The 17,990-nt window shown below is 51.9% G+C and overlaps 1 pseudogene; it reads right to left on the reverse strand.

The window, feature by feature from the left end:
• Positions 1–8,570: 8,570 nt before the first annotated feature.
• On the reverse strand, positions 8,571–17,428 carry LOC111554172 (annotated as a pseudogene).
• Positions 17,429–17,990: the final 562 nt, after the last annotated feature.

The raw sequence follows: 17,990 nt of genomic DNA on the forward strand, positions 1-17,990 counted from the left end.
CAAAAGCAATTCAAAGGTGATTATTATGGAATATTTATGAACTTCAGAAAACTGAAATATCAGACACTATCAAAATGTATTACAGTATATAATAATAGATGTTCCTATGGAACGAGACTGTGTTCTTGGATGGCAGAATATGACTAAAGATTTCATGTTTCTCAAGTTATACAAATTTAGTATAATTACTGTAAGCAACTGAATGAGATGGAGAATAAAATTTTTATTTTAAAATGTTGATGGAAGACTAAATAAAACATTATTAAGGCTATATAATCAATACAATCAAATAAGAGGTATAAGTTAGAAGGTATCAAAGTAAATCACAATATTTATCACAATTTGATAGTAAACAAAGATATTACTGATTTTATTTTAAGTGGAGGAAAGTTTATTTAGTAAATGAGCCTGGCAGAATTGGTTGTTTTTCTGGAAACAAATAATGTTGGCCTCCTATCCCCTGTCTCACCCCAAAACAAATGGATAAGAACTTCTAAGTGTAAAACAAAACAAAACAAAAATATGTATCTAGGATGAAAACTTAAAAGAACATATTTTTAAAATAACTTGGGACTAAGGATACCTTTTAAACCAAAATAGAAATCTCCAGAAGTTTTCAAGGACTATGTTATTATTTGACAACATAAGAAGTTGTACATTCACTCTGGCAAATAAATTAAATTTAAAAAGTTGAAAAGTGAAATCGACTGGGAAAATAACTTCCCTTGATGGGTGCTGACGAGTTGATGGGTGCAGCACACCAACATGGCACAAGTATACATATGTAACAAACCTGCACGTTGTGCACATGTACCCTAGAACTTAAAGTATAATAAAAATAAATAAATAAATAAATAAATAAAAATAAAAAAAAGAAAATAACTTCCCAATACATTTGACAGATAAAGGGTTATTATCCATAGTATTATCCATAATATTCCAAACATTCTCAAAAATTGGTAAGAAAAGGCACAGCATCCTAATGGGAAAGTGGTACCACACATTCCAGACTGTTTCTGCTGCTCAAAGGACTGAGTGTAAGTGCAGCCAGTGCTTGTCTGCCTCTCCTCTCCCCTGCCTGTGATGCCCCCTCAGAAGGTGTCTCCCCATTCTCAGTGCTTTGCTGATAGAAAAATGCTGTACTTCCCACACAAGGCTCTAGTTCCAGACATGCTTCCAGAGTTCTCAGGAAACCCCTCCTCTCCCCTGAAAACCCTGCCCTTGCACATTAGATATCCTAGTTTTCCTGTTGGGGTCCCACCATGGCATTATCAGCAGATGGGGCACAGTCTCCTGAGGCCTGGGAGGAATCTGTCCCAGAAACCAGGGGGTGGGGACATCTGACTAAATCAAGGGAAGGTTGTCAAGGAGAAAGTCAACAAAAAGTGAACATTGTAATTTCAAAAATAGTCTCCTCATCCCACTTCAAATTAAGGGACTTGGAGAAAAGGGAGCAGGGAGCTGGATGATTAATGGGTTCACAGTCTGATATTGGGATGATGAGAAAGTTCTGCAGATGGATTGGTGGTGATGGTGAGAGAACAATGTGAATAAGCTTAACGCCAATAAATCCTGTATTCAAAAATGATTAAAATGGTAGTTTATGTTAAATCTGTTTTACCTCAATAAAAAGTAAATAAAGTTTTGTTCCCAGTGGGCAGGTGAGTAGGGGGAACTCTCTTGCCGCCTCTTGGCAAGAGCCTGAGAAACGGTTGGGCACACCAGCAGTGTGAGCTCTTCTGAGGGCAGTGGTGACAGCCCGGGAGACAGTTGAGCGTAGCAAGGGCAGGTGCAGGTCCCTGGTCCCAGAATGTGAGTGTGGCAAACCAGCCTCGATTTCTGCCTGCCTCGGAGACATCCTAGGAGGTGAGCCTGAGTGAGCAGGGGTAAGCGCTGTGTGTCCTGTGTGCAGCTGCAGATTATCTGCCCACCACTGCAGAGAGGGGAGGAAGCCATGACGATGGGACCTGGTTTGGTGGAGAATCCCCAAAGGCCCAGGAGCTCCTTAACCTTACATTAAAACACAAAAGAGAGCTCAGCAGAGGCCACCACGCCTGGCTGATTTTTGTATGTTTAGTAAAGACAAGGTTTCACCATGTTGGCCAGACTGGTCCCAAACTCCTGACTTCAGGTGATCCATCTGCTTCCGCCTCCCAAAATGCTGGGATTACAGGCATGAGCCACTGCGCCCAGCTTTCATTACCCTTTATGACTCATTTTTTGATTATTGTTTGTCTCTGCCTGTCAACCATTGTGCTCATCACTCATCAGACAAATATCACGTCCTGAGTAGATACTTGTAGAATGAATGAATGTGATTTCTCTTCAAGACCTAAGGAGTGGAGGCACAATGGTGGACTTCTAGAACAGGTGTCTCTAGACCTCTAAGTGTGTGTGCATCAGACATTCTAGACGTCTAGAATGTCTCTTCTACTAGAACTCAGCTTTGATGACCTTACGCCCAGCAGTGGAGAGCATTCACGAAGCCTTGAAGGAGGCCGGCCTGCAGGGAAGCAGTCTTGGACAAGTTCAACCTGCCCCCATGCCACTTCAACAGTCAAAATTTTTATCACACCTCCTTGCTTCCTCTACTCCTTCAAAAAACATACAATTTTTCATGGGGTTGCACATCATTCATTTTACAAACACTATTGACATGATTTCATTAAAAAATGACATCCTAACCCCAATGAACTAAGAAGTACATAACACAGAATAAGCAGCAGTTTGCCCTAAGACCATTAGCAACATTCAGGGACATATACATTTTCCTCAATTTCTTCATTGTGCTAATGGGCAGTGAAGAGTTGGTGTTTGAGAACTCCTCAGTTCATTGGTATGCTATCAGGGGCGTTGCTAAAAGCAGGAATCTTAGAGGCTGGGAGTCACTGTGTGGGCAGAGGAGGAGAGGAGAAAGAGACTGTGTGAAGAGGTGAGGCTCTGTGCTATCAGCGAGGGCTGTTCTCTGCCCCCATCTCTTCCAGTGCCTGTCTCTACCAAAAATACAAAAATTAGCTGGGCATGGTGGCAGGCACCTGTAATCCCAGCTACGTGGGAGGCTGAGGCAGGAGAATCACTTGAATCCAGGAGGTGGAGGTTGCAGTGAGCTGAGATTGCCCCACTGCACTCCGGCCTGGATGGGAGTGAGATTCTGTCTCAAAGGAAAAAAAAAAGTATTATACATCATGACCAAGTTGGATTTCTACTTGGAGTGCAAGGATGATTCAAGATACAAAAATCAGTCAAGTCATACCACATTAATATAATGAAAGACAGAAACCACATGATTCAGACAAAGCATTCCACAAAATTCAACACCATTTTATGATTAAACTAGGAATAAGAGGAAAATACTACCACATAATAGAGGCCTTACGTGAAATGCCCACAACTAACATTATGTTTACTAGTGGAAGACAAAGCTATTCCTCAAAGTAGAAAGTCAAGGATGCACACTCTTGCCACTTCTATTCAACATAGTACTGGGCCAGGGCAATTAGACAAGGAAAAGATATATAAAAGGCGTTCCAATTGGAAAGGAAGAAGTAAAATTATTTCTGTTTACAGATTATATGGTTTTACATGTAGAAAACCCTAAAAATCCCACCAAAAAACCTGCAAAAACTAATAAATGATTTCAGCAAAGTTACAAAATGCAACATTAACACACAAAAATCCATCGCAGTTCTATACATTAGCAATGACCAACATGGAAAGGAAATTAAGCATAAAATTTCAGGCCAGGTGTGGCAGCTTACACTTGTAATCCCAACATGTTGGGAGGCTGAGGCAGGCGGATCACTTGAGGCCAGGAGTTTGAGACCAGCCTGGCCAACGTAGTGAAACCCTGTCTCTACTGAGAAACAAAACAAAACAATTTTATTTATAATAGCATGAAAAAGTATAAAATCCTTAGAAATAAACTTAACCAAGAAGGCAAACAACTTGGACACTAAAAACTACAAAACAACAATGCTACAAGAAACCAAAGAGTATATAAATAAGTGAAAAGACATCTCCATGCATGTGGATTTAAAGACTTAATATTGTTAAAATGTCCATATTACCTAAAACAATTTACAAATTCAATACAATCCCTATTGCAGCATTATTCACAATAGCCAAGAGATCCAATCCAAATGTCCATTGGTAGATGAAAGGATAAACTATGGTATGTACATACAATGGAAGACTAAGCAGCCTACGGAAAGAAGGAAATCATGTCACATGCTAGAACATGGATCAATCTCAAGAACATTATGCTAAGTGAAAGAAGCCAATCACAAAAGGACAAATATTTTCCTTCATATGAAGTATTTACCGTAGTCAAAATCACAGAAACATAAAGTAGTAGTTGCCAAGGGCTGGGGGTGGGAGTAGGGGAGAAATTAGTATTTAATGTGTACAAAATTTCCGTTGTGAAAGATAAAAATTTCTAAAGATCTAAATTTCACAATGATGTGAATATATATAACATTACTAAATTGTACACTTTAAAATGTTTAAGATGGTTTTTAGAAAAGGAAAAAGCATAGGAATAAATTTTCATGACCTAGGGCTAATTAAAGGTTTCATAAACATGACATTAAAACCACACATAACAAAAGAAAAAAAAGATAAATTGGACTTCATCCAAAGTAAAAACTTTTGTGCTTCAAAGAGTACCATCAAGAAAGTAAAGGACAACCCAGAGAATGGGAGAATATTTCTGCAAATTATATCTTGTGAAGCATTTTTATCTGGAATATGTAAAGAATTCTTATAACTCAATGGCAAAACACAAACCAGTTAAAAATTAGTAAATGTTGAGTACACATTGCTCCAAAGAAAGATACACAAGTGGCAAATAGGTACATGAAAGAGGTTCAACATCAGCGAAATGCAAATGCAAACTACGATGAGATGCAACTTCAGAACCACTAGGACGACTTTATCAAAAAGAGTTGATAACAAATATTGGCTGGAATGTGGAGAGATGCTGGGACCATCACACAGCTAATGGGTATATAAAATGTTTCATCTACACTGGAAACAGTCTGGCACCTTCTGAAATGGTTAAACATCGAGTTTCCATACGGCCCATCAATTTTCACTCTTAGGTATATAGCCATGAGAAATGGAAACATACATCCCCAGAAAACCCCATACACAAATGTTCTTAGAAGTATTATTCACAATAGCCAAAAAGTGAAAACAACCCAAATGTTCTTAACTGATAAACAGAAAAATTTTAGTATATCCATTAATGGAGTATTATTCAGCAATAAAAAGGTTTGATATAATGATACATACTAAAAACATGGATGACCTTGGAAATATTATTCTAAGTGAAAGAAGACAGATGTGAAAGACACACATTGTATGTTCCATTCATAGAGCATCATGCGACACTGCGTGCTGACGCTGAAGTTAGAATCAAAGTGCAGCTACCAAAGGGCAGCCACCTGGATCAAGTCCATCCTGGTAGCTGTCAGAAAGCACAGCATGTTCACTAACGGGGGCCGGCCTTGCTCCCGTTGTCAGATGGAATTTCCCAGGAGGCCATGGCTTCTTCAGGGATCTGTCGTCCAGTAGTGAAGGGAGTGGTCTCTGGAGGCAAACCTGCCTGGGGCTACCCCAGCCTCACTGGCTCCCAGAGAGTGACCTGGCTGCGTGAGCAGGGAGGCCAAGCCCACCAAGAGCCTCAGCACACCCCCAGCACCTGCTGCAAGCAAGCTGCATGGCTTCCCCAAGAGTGGATGTGACAACATCATGGGTAATTACAGATTTCCTTTCACTGCATCCCAGGCTCTCCTGGTTCATGTATGATACGCTGCACTTGGGGTGGAGGTGTGGTGACAGTCGCAAAGGGCAGAGCCTTTCTTTCCTGTGGCCCTGATGCATAGTTTCCAGATACCAGTCATGAAGGAAGTTCTTGAGATTATGGACCTTGTCCTAGTCACATAGGGCTGCTAGGACAAAGTGCCATAGACTTGGGGGTAGTGGCACGTATTAAAAAAAGAAATGTATTTGTCACAGTCTGGAGGCTGGAAGTCCAAGGGTAGCATCCCAGTGTGGTAAGGTTCTGGTGAGGGCCCTCTTCCTGGCTTGCAGATGGCCGCCTTCTCACTGTGTCCTCGTGTCAGGGAGAGAGCGAGCTCTGGGGTCTCTGCTTCTTACCAGGGCCCCAATCCCATCACTAGGGCCCCACCCTCATGGTCTCTTCTAACGCTGAATAATTCCCAAAGGTCCATCTCCAAATACCATCAAGTTGCAGGTTAGGGCTTCAACACAGGAATGGGGCTGGGGGGAGGGGAACCTGTGTTCAGTCTATCAGATCCCCCCAGTCAGCCCCACTCTGCCCGTTTAGGGGCAGACTGTAGGGCTCAGGCGGGACACAGCGGTGGAGGAAGCACAGGTTCTGCCTCCTGGGAATAGCTCAGCCAAAACAAGGACAGGACAGTGGGGTAGACAACAGCCAGTGTGATAACCAGCAGGAACCCCAAGGTGTCACTTTCACCCTTAGGTGAGGAAGTTGGCTGAGCACCCACACACAGCAGAGTATAGACCATGTTCTCTTCAAACACGGCTCACTTAACATTCCTAAACCCTGCAAAGGGGCAGTGCTACCCTATCTCCTGAGGATGGCCCTGAATGTAGAGGAGTCACGGGAGCTGCCCACTTCACCCACCAGTGACTCTTCACTCCCCACATTTTCCCCGAGGGCCTGATGTGCACTGAGCTGGGGAAGCCCTGCCAAGATAAACTCTCCTTCCCAAAGGCCACAGAGGACAGAAGGCCTGCCACACTGCCCGCATCGAGCAGAAGGGATGGGGCAGAGGGGCACCTGTCTGGCTGACTGCTGTGCTCTGTGGGCAGATGGGGCCAGAGAGGACCCAAACATGGCTCCCTTTGTCACTTGGCCAAGGGGCCAGGCCACTGTGTACCGGGCAGCTTTGCCCCACAAGCCTCTGCTGCTGGGCCAGACCCCAGTGCCATGACCACAGCTCTGCATGCAGGCAGTGCTGGGACCTGTGCCCTGGCAGTCACAGGGGTCCTGAGCCAACAAGGGCTCCTCCTCCCCTGGGGGAGGAATCAGAACTCAGACTGTGGAGAAGAAGGAGTTGGCCAGGAGGGAACCAGGGCAGGTGCCAGGTCCTGTCCATGCTGGGATCTGAGGTTCTAAGAGGCGAGTTAGGGGTAAGGGGGGCAGAGGTTGGCCCATGGGGTGAGGGGAGTTCAGCAGAGACGGGGAGGACAGGACAACCTGGGAAAGAGCAGAGCATTCTCCCCAGCCTCAGTCCCTCTCCTGATGCAGTCCTCATCTCACTCATGGACTCTAGCAGTCTCCCTTCAGCAAACACCTGGCCCCCGACTCCCAGGGCACTTCCCGAACAGCTGGTGCCACATCCCAGGCAGCCCCTGCTCTGCTCTTGGGATCTGTACCTGGCAGAAGGGTGGCTGACCCTCGGCCCCTCTCAGCCTGGGCCCCAGCTCCTCCTGGCCCTGGGATGAGCAGTCACACCCACCCTGTGCCTGATGGGCTGGTCATACTTGTTCCCATAGGTGATGGTGTGTTGGGAGGGAACTGTTTTAGATACCAATATAAATCTCTGTCCACATCAATTCCACACGAGTTCAGTCATCATACAGGAAGGGAATCAGAGCTGTGGGGGGGCTCCATGCTGGAGCCCGAGGGCCCCTGAAGCCAGTCCCTGTGGCCACAGCAAGGAGCATCTGGTTCAGCTAGTTGGACAAGACTCTCTCCTGCCCAGAAACAGGCAAAGGGACTTCCCCCACTCCCCACTCACCGTCGTATCCCAAACACACCCGTGTGGACGGTCACCTCAACGTCTCCCCTCAGCCCAGTGCCCACGCTCTTCCTGATGAGGGTTAAGCAGGAGCAGCCGCCTCTCCCCATGTCCATGTTTTAGGCAGCTGCCTTCTCTTCAGCTCCCACTGAGCAGAACAAAAGCCAGCCAGCTCTCTCTATCCCAGGGTTTTCCAGGGATACTGATAATGATGGGAGGCCCTGAGAAGACTCCCTAAAGCAGGCGGGGCCTTGTGAGTGGGTGGTGGGAGGGATCAGGGCTTCCTCAGCATCTGTCAGTCCCTGGGGCATCTGAAGGGGCCCCCTACATCAGGAGGAAAGAGTGGGGCCCGCCCCTGTGGGTTCCCAGTGCCTGGCATCTCCCAGTTCCTCCACCCTCCCTCACAGACGCCCTCCACCGAGCAGCACAGCCCCGAGGACAGAGGCAGCAGCCCTGAGAGCATTTTCCAACACAACTACATTTATTTACATTTACACAGGAGGTCCCCAAGGCACTGCTTCCCATCCCCCAGCCCCTTCCCCCCAGGCCCTCCCTTCCTGCCCTCCCCATTCAGCCACTCTCTCCCTCCCCTCCCTCCCCTACCCTTCTCCCTTCCTGCCCTCCCCATTCAGCCACCCTCTCCCGCCCCTCCCTCCGCTACCCTCCAAAGCTAAGGCCCAGCAAGATCAGCACTGGGGGAGAAGCTTTTGACTGCTTTGGGGCATCGGATGCCAGAGCCCCACCCTTGGAGATTGGCACCAAGAGTCTGCCCGGAAGCCCCTACTGGCTACAATGCCGCTTCTTCTTCTTCCTGGAGAACAAGGGGTCACCCTTTCTCTTTTGAGACTGTGAGGGGCCACCGAGCCCCCCAGCCAGGGATTGCTCCCCAGAGACCCTGAGCCCAGGCCCTGGGTGGGGTGTCTTTGCAGCAGGGGATGAGCTTCCGAAGACAGGTCGCTTCTTGGACTTGGTGGCAAGAGAGGGTGCCAGGCTGAGGCCTCTTCTTTGAGCAGATGGGGACTGAAGAGCTCCCTGGGGTCCCCACTTTTCTGGGCTGAGAAGGCCCAAGGCAGGGACAGGGCTCTGGGGTAGCCTCCAGGGCAGCAACTTGTGCTGGGGACCCAAGAGGAAGGCCAGGCTGGGGAGCTCCTCCTCCTCACTTGACCCCTGAACCAGCCCGTGTGACTCCCTGACAGGAGACCCTCCGGGGAGATCCAAGGCGTCCTTGGTCCCCAGGCCAGGGCAGGTGGGTCTGTGGTCCTGGGGAGGAGAGGTTGACCGAGCAGCCCTCAGCCCGGGGGAATCCTGACATCCCAAAGGCACGGCTGGGTCTTTGGACCTGGCCATGCTGGTGTGTGCTCTGCCTTGTCCCTGAGGGTCCCGGGCAGCCGCCTGGGGTGGGCAGGTTTCCATGTCAACCTCTTGTTGGGGGTCAGGGATGTCTCTCTCTGTTCCTTGATCAGCTGCAAACTTAGAAGGACTTGAGTCCAACCGGGCCACGCCATGACTAGGGGCTGCCCTCGCATGCTGTTTCTCCTTCAAAGGTAGGAGGCGCTTCTCCACCAGCTGCGGGAGGAAATGGGGCACTTACTGGCGCTGCCCCAGGTGTGAGCAGGGCCCAGGGTAGTGACCAGGGCACTTGGGCGGGAGGCAGGGAAGCCTGAGGCAGCTGGGCTTTATGTCAAAGAGAGAGGGTGTGGCTCTGCTGGGCGTCCCCTTGGGCCTCACTGCAGCTTGCATCCTGACTCCTCTCCCTGGTTCCTCTCCATCCCACTCCCTCTGAACCTGCATCTTCCCACCCCGGAGTGGCTCCTCAAGAAGCCGAGCATCCCCAGCAGGGTGGGGTTAGACATTCAGGTGGGCCTTGTGTGCTGGGTCCCTCCTGCCCCTCCTGCTCACCTGGGCAAGGGTGAGTCCCTCCTCCTGCTCCAGCTCCTGGCTTAGGGCCAAGAAATCCATCTGTGGATCTGGGGAAAGCAATTCTTCCAGGAATCGGGGGTGAATGACGGCCTCCACCTGGGAACAGAAGGAAGAAGGTGTGAGTTTCCTGCGCAGGAAGTAACCTGGAGCCAAGGACACCTGGAGGAGATGCAGAAAGCGGGGAACACCCCGTACCCACCTTCCTGGGGCTGTCTCATATCATGGCAACCACCAGCTACACACACAGACCACAGACCTGGTAGCATACACACATACAGACAGAGACACACAAAGCACACACAGACACACAAACAGACCCACATAGGACACAGGAAAAGACACAGACACAGGTAACCTACACACTCCACACTCACACCCACAAAGACACACAGTAACAAATCACAGACACAAACACACAGCAACACACAGACACACACAATCACATACACAGACACTGAAATCCATGGAAATACACACGCTGCTGAATAGCTAAGGAACAGAGCTTAATTCCAAGGACCTGGGAGTGCCACCCCCCGGAATCCTGCAGACCCCAGCACTCCAGGCCAGCCCACCTTGGTGACAAAGTCTTTCTGGGAACACAGCTTGTCAATGTAGCTTAGGAGGCCCGGGTCTGGGGGCATCCAATCCTCTTCCTGTGGCTGCTGCACTTCGCCCTCTTCCTGTTGTTTCTCGGGCTCCCCCGTGGCCCCGAGGGGAGGCCCCAGCAGCTCCTCCATGATGTCCACATACTCCTGCACCACTTCTGGTGGGATCTCCTCAGGGACCTTGGTCTCTGCTGGCCTCTGGGGCCTGGGTGGTGGCAGGCGGGCCTTGGTCTCTGCTCGCCGGTGGGGCCTGGATGGTGGCAGGCAGGCCTTGGTCTCCGCTGGCCTCCGGGGCCTGGGTGGTGGCAGGGAGGCAGTCGGGGCCTGGGGGCCGGCCTTGCTGGGAAGGTACACTGAGGCAGAGAAGGAGGAGGCTGGGTGTGGTGAGGGCCGCTCCTCCTGCCTGCACCACACAGGGGAGGGCAGGGTTTGGGGATGTGAAGTGGGTCCCAGCTGGGTCAGGGCCACCTGCACCACAGCGCACCCGGAGGAGACGCACAGGAGGGGCACATCTGAGACAGCATCACTTGGGAGGAAGTTTGGAGCCACCAATATGCCACGTACTCTCCCCGCTCATCCCTGCTTCCTGGGCAGAGCATATGTGGAGTTTTGGATGGGCGAGGGGAGAGAGTAGCTAGGAAACTTGACCTGGTCAATACCCAACATATGCTCCCGGAAACTGTCCTGTTGGAGGGAGCAAACCCCCCTCTTGAAGGGAAGCATGGGGTGTGAGGACAGTGGCCTCCCGTGGCCCCTTTGGCCTCTGCCATGGCTCCTGTGGGAATGTGGGAAGCTGTACCTGGCTGCTTGACCACCTCAGGGGCCAGGGGTCCTTGAGGTTGTTCAAGCCTCGGCGGGGCTGGAGGAGGCAGGCTCTGGGGCTCCTTCATCCACTGTGCTTTCTGCATCTGCATCTCCTCCTCAGCCTCGAACTCCAGGAACCTGGAGGTGAAGGAGGCCCAGGCTGTGCGGAGAGGGTCCAGGCCCCCTGTCCTCAGGACCAGGCAATGGCCGAGGGCAGGGATGCGAGGGAGTGCCTCGGGTGGGCTGTCTGGGCCCTCATTGGGTCTCATCCTTCAGTCCCAGGAGGGAGCTGCTTCCAGAGTTCTGGGCTCACCCTCCCTCACCCGGCCCCTGCAGAGCCCATGGCATCAAAGGGGCTTCCTGACTCAAGTCAGGGCCACAAGGCCCAGGAGGGTCCTGGGGGACTCCTCCTCCAGGTTTCAGCTGCCTAGGGGTGGGGTTGATGGCAGACGGCGTCAGGGATGATGCCCAGATGCAGGAGTCCTGAGGCTGGGACTGCGGGTCCCTGAAAGATAACCCAGGGGCATGAGGCCCGGGAGACCCCTGGTCGGGAGGAAGCAAAAGCTGAGCCCGGAGGATAGGGCCCCTTTCTCCTGAGGCTGCTGTCTGTCTGTCTGTCTGTCTTCACGGAGGGCACTGCCCAGGAGCAAAGGCGGTCAGGCCAGAGATGGGTCTCATGGTGTCCCGGGCGCAGGTCTCCCCTGCCCAAACTCCCTGGCCAGGCTGGGATGGCAGAAAACTGACTTCTGGCCACTGCTGTGAGGAGTCTGCACCCCACTCTGTCTACAGTCACTAGCGCCCCTTCTCCCCATCCCCACAGCTGGAGATGACCCCCTCTGGGCTGCGACGCTGGCTGCTGCCACCATGACCTCCAGTGTCAAGGCAGGGGTTGGCCCAGGCCAGGCAGGGGGTGCTTCCCAAAAGGGCAGGACAGAGACCCCAGAGCACTCTAGGTGGCAGGAGCAGCTTCCTGAGGGAGCCAGGGGCCCAGAGCATCCTGTGTTTGTCCACACCCTCCTCATGCTCCATGCTGAGAAGCCACCATGGCCACCAGGCCTCTGTCATTCAGTCTCACTCTGCCACGCGGGCCCTGCCCCCAGGACCCCAGACTCACTTTTCCGCCATCTCGTAGAAGATCATCCGGTCAAAGTTGCTCGTGTGCTGCCATTCCCGCATGGCCCGCCACAGTCCCTCCTCCAGCGTCATGGTGGGCTTCCGCCGGGCCAGGGATCGGAGAACTGGGCTGTAAACCAGTGCAGTCAGCCCCAGTCTGTAAGCCCACCCTTCATCCCGAGCCCACCTGGTCCCAACACCTGGCCCCTGTCCTCCCCACACCTGTCCTGCCATCTGTCCATGTCCTGTTCTCCCCCATGTGGGCTCCTCAGGCCCCAGGACACGCCCCCAAGATCGAACATCAACACAAGCTACGGAGTGGCCTCTCCGACTGCCCCTCAAGTCCTCGGTGTTATGATGTTGAGAAGTGAACTCAGTACTATGGGTGGAACATATGTGTCCCCAACATTCCTGTGCTGAAGCCCTCAGCGCCGGCGTGTCGGTCTTTGGAGGCAATCATGGTTACAGCAGGTCATGAGCGTGGGTCCCAGGCATGGAATCCGAGCCCCGATAAGGGCAGGAGGAGATGCCAGGGCTTTCCCTCTCAGCCACAAGAGGACACAGCCAAGGCAGCTCTCTCCAGCCAGGAAGAGGGTCCTGACCAGACACCCAATCTGCTGTCACCTTGATCTGGGATTTCTGGCCTCTGGAACCGGGAGACATGAATGTGTCTCGATAAAGCACCCAGTCTATGGGATTTGTTACAGCCGAGCCTGAGCTGACTGAGACAGCGTGCACATAGAATGACCTGGGAGCCAGGGTTAAAGTGCAGGTTCTAGGGCCCCAGGACTGAGCATTTCACCAGCTTCCTGGGGACTCTGGAGCAAGGCAGCCCCTGGGGATGCAGCCTCAGAGTCCTGAAGCATGAGGAGCAGGAGCAAGCGTCCAGAACCAAAGCTGAGCGGTGTCAAGCCCACTGCAAGCAGCCAGGTACAGCTTCGCATATTCCCACAGGAGCCATGGCAAAGGCCTGTGAGCCTGGGGCAGCTCCACTCCAAGACTCAGGGTCCCCAGTGCACCGGGACTCCGCTCCAAGGGGGAATGCAACCAGTTCCAGGGTGCGGGGACAGCGAGATTGTTGGGGAGGAAGATGGGGCCGCCTTCCACCTACACCCCAGGCAGGGGACTTCCCAAGGGGAACAGTTAGTGTGTTGCACGGTGGATGTGCTCAAGCTCCCATTTGCTCATCAGTGGGAAACACAGGGTGACAGAGGCGCCGCAGGGTGGAGAGAGGCAGGGACTGGGAATGAAACCACAAACTCTCCCGGATGCTGACGTTGCTGCCTCACAGTCACCACAGTCCACGGCCCTGGCTGCTGGGCTCGTGGTGTACTCAGAGCTATCACTGGAGCCTATGGCTTTGGGGAGCACTCTCCTAGATGGCCTAGTCCTGATAATGATAGTAATGGGGACAGTAATCATAATTGCTATCATGTAATGTGTCATAGCATGTGCCAGGCACTGTGCTACACATGTCATATGTGAGCTCAAGTCATCTCTTCGCCATCCTCTGAATGAAGCATCATTGTCCCTTTTTCTAGGAGGGATTGAGGGCGAAGATGCAAATACCTGCCCAGCATCAACCCTAGTACGGGGCCCAAGACCATCCCCCTGTGCAGGCTCCACCACCGCTGTGCTGGACCTGGGCAGAACTGCGGGCATGTGCCAGGTTCCCGCCGGGCCCTGCAGCTCCTCCTCACAACTCCATGTGATGTTCTCCTGGCCATCAATACTGGGTTCAAGGGGAGGCACTGGAGTGTGTACTCAAAGACCTAAACCCAAACTGTCGTTCACGTCACACCAGGAACCCTCTCTGACCTAGGTCTTCTATAAACATTGCTGTGAAAATTATTGAAAGTAAGGATTGGCTGGACTCACGGGACAGTGATGGGCAGTTGAGGCCCCTGACAGTCTGTCCTGAGTCACAGCCAGATTAATGTTGTTGAAAATGTACCTTCCCATAGTGCAACCCATCACCCTCACAACCGCCCTGCAAGCTCCCCGGAACAGCATGACCTCCTGTCCATTCAGCAGCCTCTTTACGTGTGAGCTGCAGGACGAGCTCTGGTGCCCCGAGGACACTCACATGAGGAAGCAGGAAAGCGCTTCGGTGTCAGGACTCTGGGGAAGGTGCCTCCGGGCCAGGGGCTTGTAGCGCTGCCAGAGTCGGAAGTTCTCATAGACACTCTTGGGATTGCAGGAGTCGTCTGGTGGGGCCTTGGCCTGGGAGGGAGCCAGGCTGCCCTCTCCATGAGCCCCTTGTGGCCATGGCCCAGCGTGGGACACGATGGGGGGCATCTGGGCAGTCGGTGGTGGTGGTGGTGGAACAGGAAGGCCCTGGGACCAGCCTCCCTCACAGGCCTGGGTGCCCCCAACCAGCTGGGCAGCCATAACAGGCACCACAGGAGCAGCTGCCAGGAGTAGGGGAGGTGGACACACGACACCTCCGCAGAGGGCGCCTGGAGCCTGCCAGACAAGGGGGTTCTGAGTTAGGACCAAGGTCTGTGCCTGAGGGGGCTTCACAGGCCCCACTTCTGTCCTCATCTGGACAAAGACATTAGAAGCCCCAGCCCCACTCGGGCCGTGGCCATCCTGTCCTGCCACCAGAGGTGTGCTGGGGAAGGCAGACAGCACCAGAGGGCCGCCGGGAGGAACCGCTGCAGTCACGAGGGGTGGCCCGTGTGCTGGGCTGGGAGCAGGTGTGGTAAAGGGCAGAGCCATGAACACAGAAAGGGAGGTGCCAGGGTTCACGGTCACGCCCGGTCCCAGCACTGGGTATGCTGTGGAGACAAAGGAAAGAGATGAATGAGCTGAGGTCTCCTGGTTCTCACTAGTCACTGGGGATTCAGAGTGGAGTTCCAACAGCTGAGGGCATGTGACAGGGAAACTCTGCCACTTGCAAGTGTCCCTGAGTGTGCATTAGATGCTCTGTTCCTCCACAGGAGAGTCGCTCCACTAGAGAGCCTGGCCCCGGTCACCAAGACTCCCTGACCCCTGTCTCCCAAGAAGCAACAGCCAAGCCTTCGCTGCCCGAGGGTCTCCCTCAGATGTCCCTGGCAGACCCCATCAGCCTCACAGGCATCTCCCAAGCCATGGGTCAGGGATGAGTCTCTCAGCGGCTTAGTGGTCCTCAGCATGCTCAGCAACAGGTGAGGGGCCTACACCAGAGCAGTGCTCGGCACTGAGAAGGCCGGCAGGAAGCCAGAAGCTTCCGAATATTATGGCCACATCTTCTCCTCAATCTTCCTTTTCCTGAAGCTCTTGTAAACCCCTTTCTTCCCTAGCTCAAACACAACAAAAGAAAACTACTGGATGGAAATCTTTCCCAAGCCAGCACCCTAGGAACCCTGAAGATAATCTATAACTCATCACGCCCAGCATGCAAGTGATTGTCCTGGCACAGGACACTTGTGGCACAGTGTCCTGACATACGACCTGGCACTTGCTGTCCTGTCCCCACAGCAAGTGCTAAATGGGGGTCAGATTCGGGCCACCCATTGCTCAGTGCTCAGTGGTCCCAGCTGCCACTCAGGAAGCTCTGCTACCAGGGAGCAGGTCTGAGAGGCAGTGGTGGAGTCCCCTGAGATACTGTCACCGCACAGCCAGCAACAGCTGAACACGATTAGAACTCAGCCAGCAATTGGTGAGCAGCAAGGCTATCAGGGGAGGTGCCCAGGGATTTTCACAGCTGCTGGTCATGTTACAATAGGTAGTGGGACAAGGAGCATCTCTGAGCTCCCAATAACTGAACACAGTGGCCAACCCTGTTCACTAGAACCTCATGCAGTCTCTAGTCAGGGGGAATAAGGGATACAGCACATGCACCTCATCATTCAGAATACATATCCTAACTTGAATAATAATAATAATAATAATAAAACCATCTTCCTATTTGTGCACTATTCTCCTTCCTCTACTGAAAAGGAAACCAGCCTTTCCAGACCCTTCCACTGAGAACCAGCAAGAATCCACACCTGTCCCCATTTCATGAAGTAGTATAAATGGAATAGGAGCAAATTCTTCATCTCCACAGTAACACAAAGTGCAGAGGACAGGCCATGAGCTAGTAGACAAGAGGAAGGGGGTCTGAAGACCTGAGCTTCCACAAAAGGGCGAACAATTCAGAACATCTCAGGAAGTCCAGGCCATGTGTTACCTGAACTTCCCCATTTGTCCCCACCCCTGTTGGATCAAAGCCAACAGCTACCTCAACTGATGGAGCAGCCAGCTCTGGGGTGGGAGCTGAGAGGCTCTGGGCTGTGGCAGTTACAGTAGCCCCCAGCCTCGCCCACCCAGAGGTTGTCATTACACGCTCTGTCACAGCCAACCCACCCAACAGTTTTCTGGCTGAGACCACTTCTCCCCACTCCTCCCTAAGATCTAGAAAACTCCAGCCCAAATCCCTCTGAACACTATGGAAGGGCACCTTCCAGGTGCCTGAAGACATGGCACAGGGCTCAGGCTTGCCTGTCATTCTCCCTGGGCCACCAGCACAACACGATCCCACCACTCCCTACAAACACACAATGACGTGACCTGTCCCCCTCCAGAAAGGATCAATCCATCCACTCCATCCTTTCCTCTACACGGTGTATTCCCGCAGGCATCTTGGTCTACCTCTAAGGAGCCGTCCTCCCTAACCACAGACTCAGGGTGCCATGGCCATCCCCAGGCGTGTTGTCCTTGGGGACGTCCAATGCTCCCTCCCTCTTCAACATCAGCCCTATCAGCTGTCCCCAGGGGCAGTTCAAATTTGAATTCCCAAGGAGTTGAGGCATGGCAGACTCGGATAATGCCCCCATCCCTACAGGCTCACCTCCATTTGAAGCCATCCCCTCAGGCTGGGCACTGCCCACTGCTGTCTGGCAGTTTCCGCAGTGAGAAAAGTCAAGGGTAGGACACAGAGAGTGACCTGGCTCAGCAGATGCTCCTGAGTCCAAGTGGAGCAAGGAAAATTTGAATGTAAATAGGTTTAGAACATAGGACCCCAGACATTCTGCAGAGGGGGAGGGGCAGTGGGCAGCTGGTAGGGGTGGGGGACATTCTGTGAAGGGCTCCAGACATTAGGCAAGAACCTGAGTTTCCCTTCCAACTGGACGGCAGCAACACAGATGGCGTGCACCTCTTTAGGCAACTTTTAAATTGTCCTTCTGACTTACAGCAAAACCTTCTACCTGATGTCCCCTTTACTTCCATTCTTTATCAACAGGCATACTTTTGTGCCAAGCAACCCATGCTCCTTCCCTCTTTGGCTCTTTCCCACTCTTGATGAATTTCAACAGGGGCCGCACTTCCTGAACAAAATTCAGAACACGTTTTCAGTCTGAGAAACATAGGAGTTCTTAGGAAGGCAAGGGGACTGGGTGTTTGAAATCAGGATGGTTTCAGCCGATCCAGGCTATTAGTTGGCTGTGTGCTCATCATTGTTTAGGAAGCAACCCTTGTGCCCCCAGGTCATGTATGTTGCTGGAATCTCTGTCCACACCAGCAGGTCAGCCTTACTTCCCATCCCCTTTCCTGGGAAGCCTCAGTCCAGGAAAGAGTGGCTATGCGACCTACAGTACCGAGACCAGAAATCCGTTCATTTTGTTTCCCAGCATATTGTGATGGTGTTAAATGTTTACTTTTTATCTTTTGAATGGTTTTAATTTAACCAAGCAATACTTTTGCTTGGTTCCAAATTCAAACTGTGCACAGTGGAATAGGCAATGACCAGCCTTCCTCCCATCTTTTTTCCCTGGCCACCACATTTGCTTTC

This window comes from Piliocolobus tephrosceles, chromosome 14 (genome assembly GCF_002776525.5).
Source record: "Piliocolobus tephrosceles isolate RC106 chromosome 14, ASM277652v3, whole genome shotgun sequence".
Classification (NCBI taxonomy): domain Eukaryota; kingdom Metazoa; phylum Chordata; class Mammalia; order Primates; family Cercopithecidae; genus Piliocolobus; species Piliocolobus tephrosceles.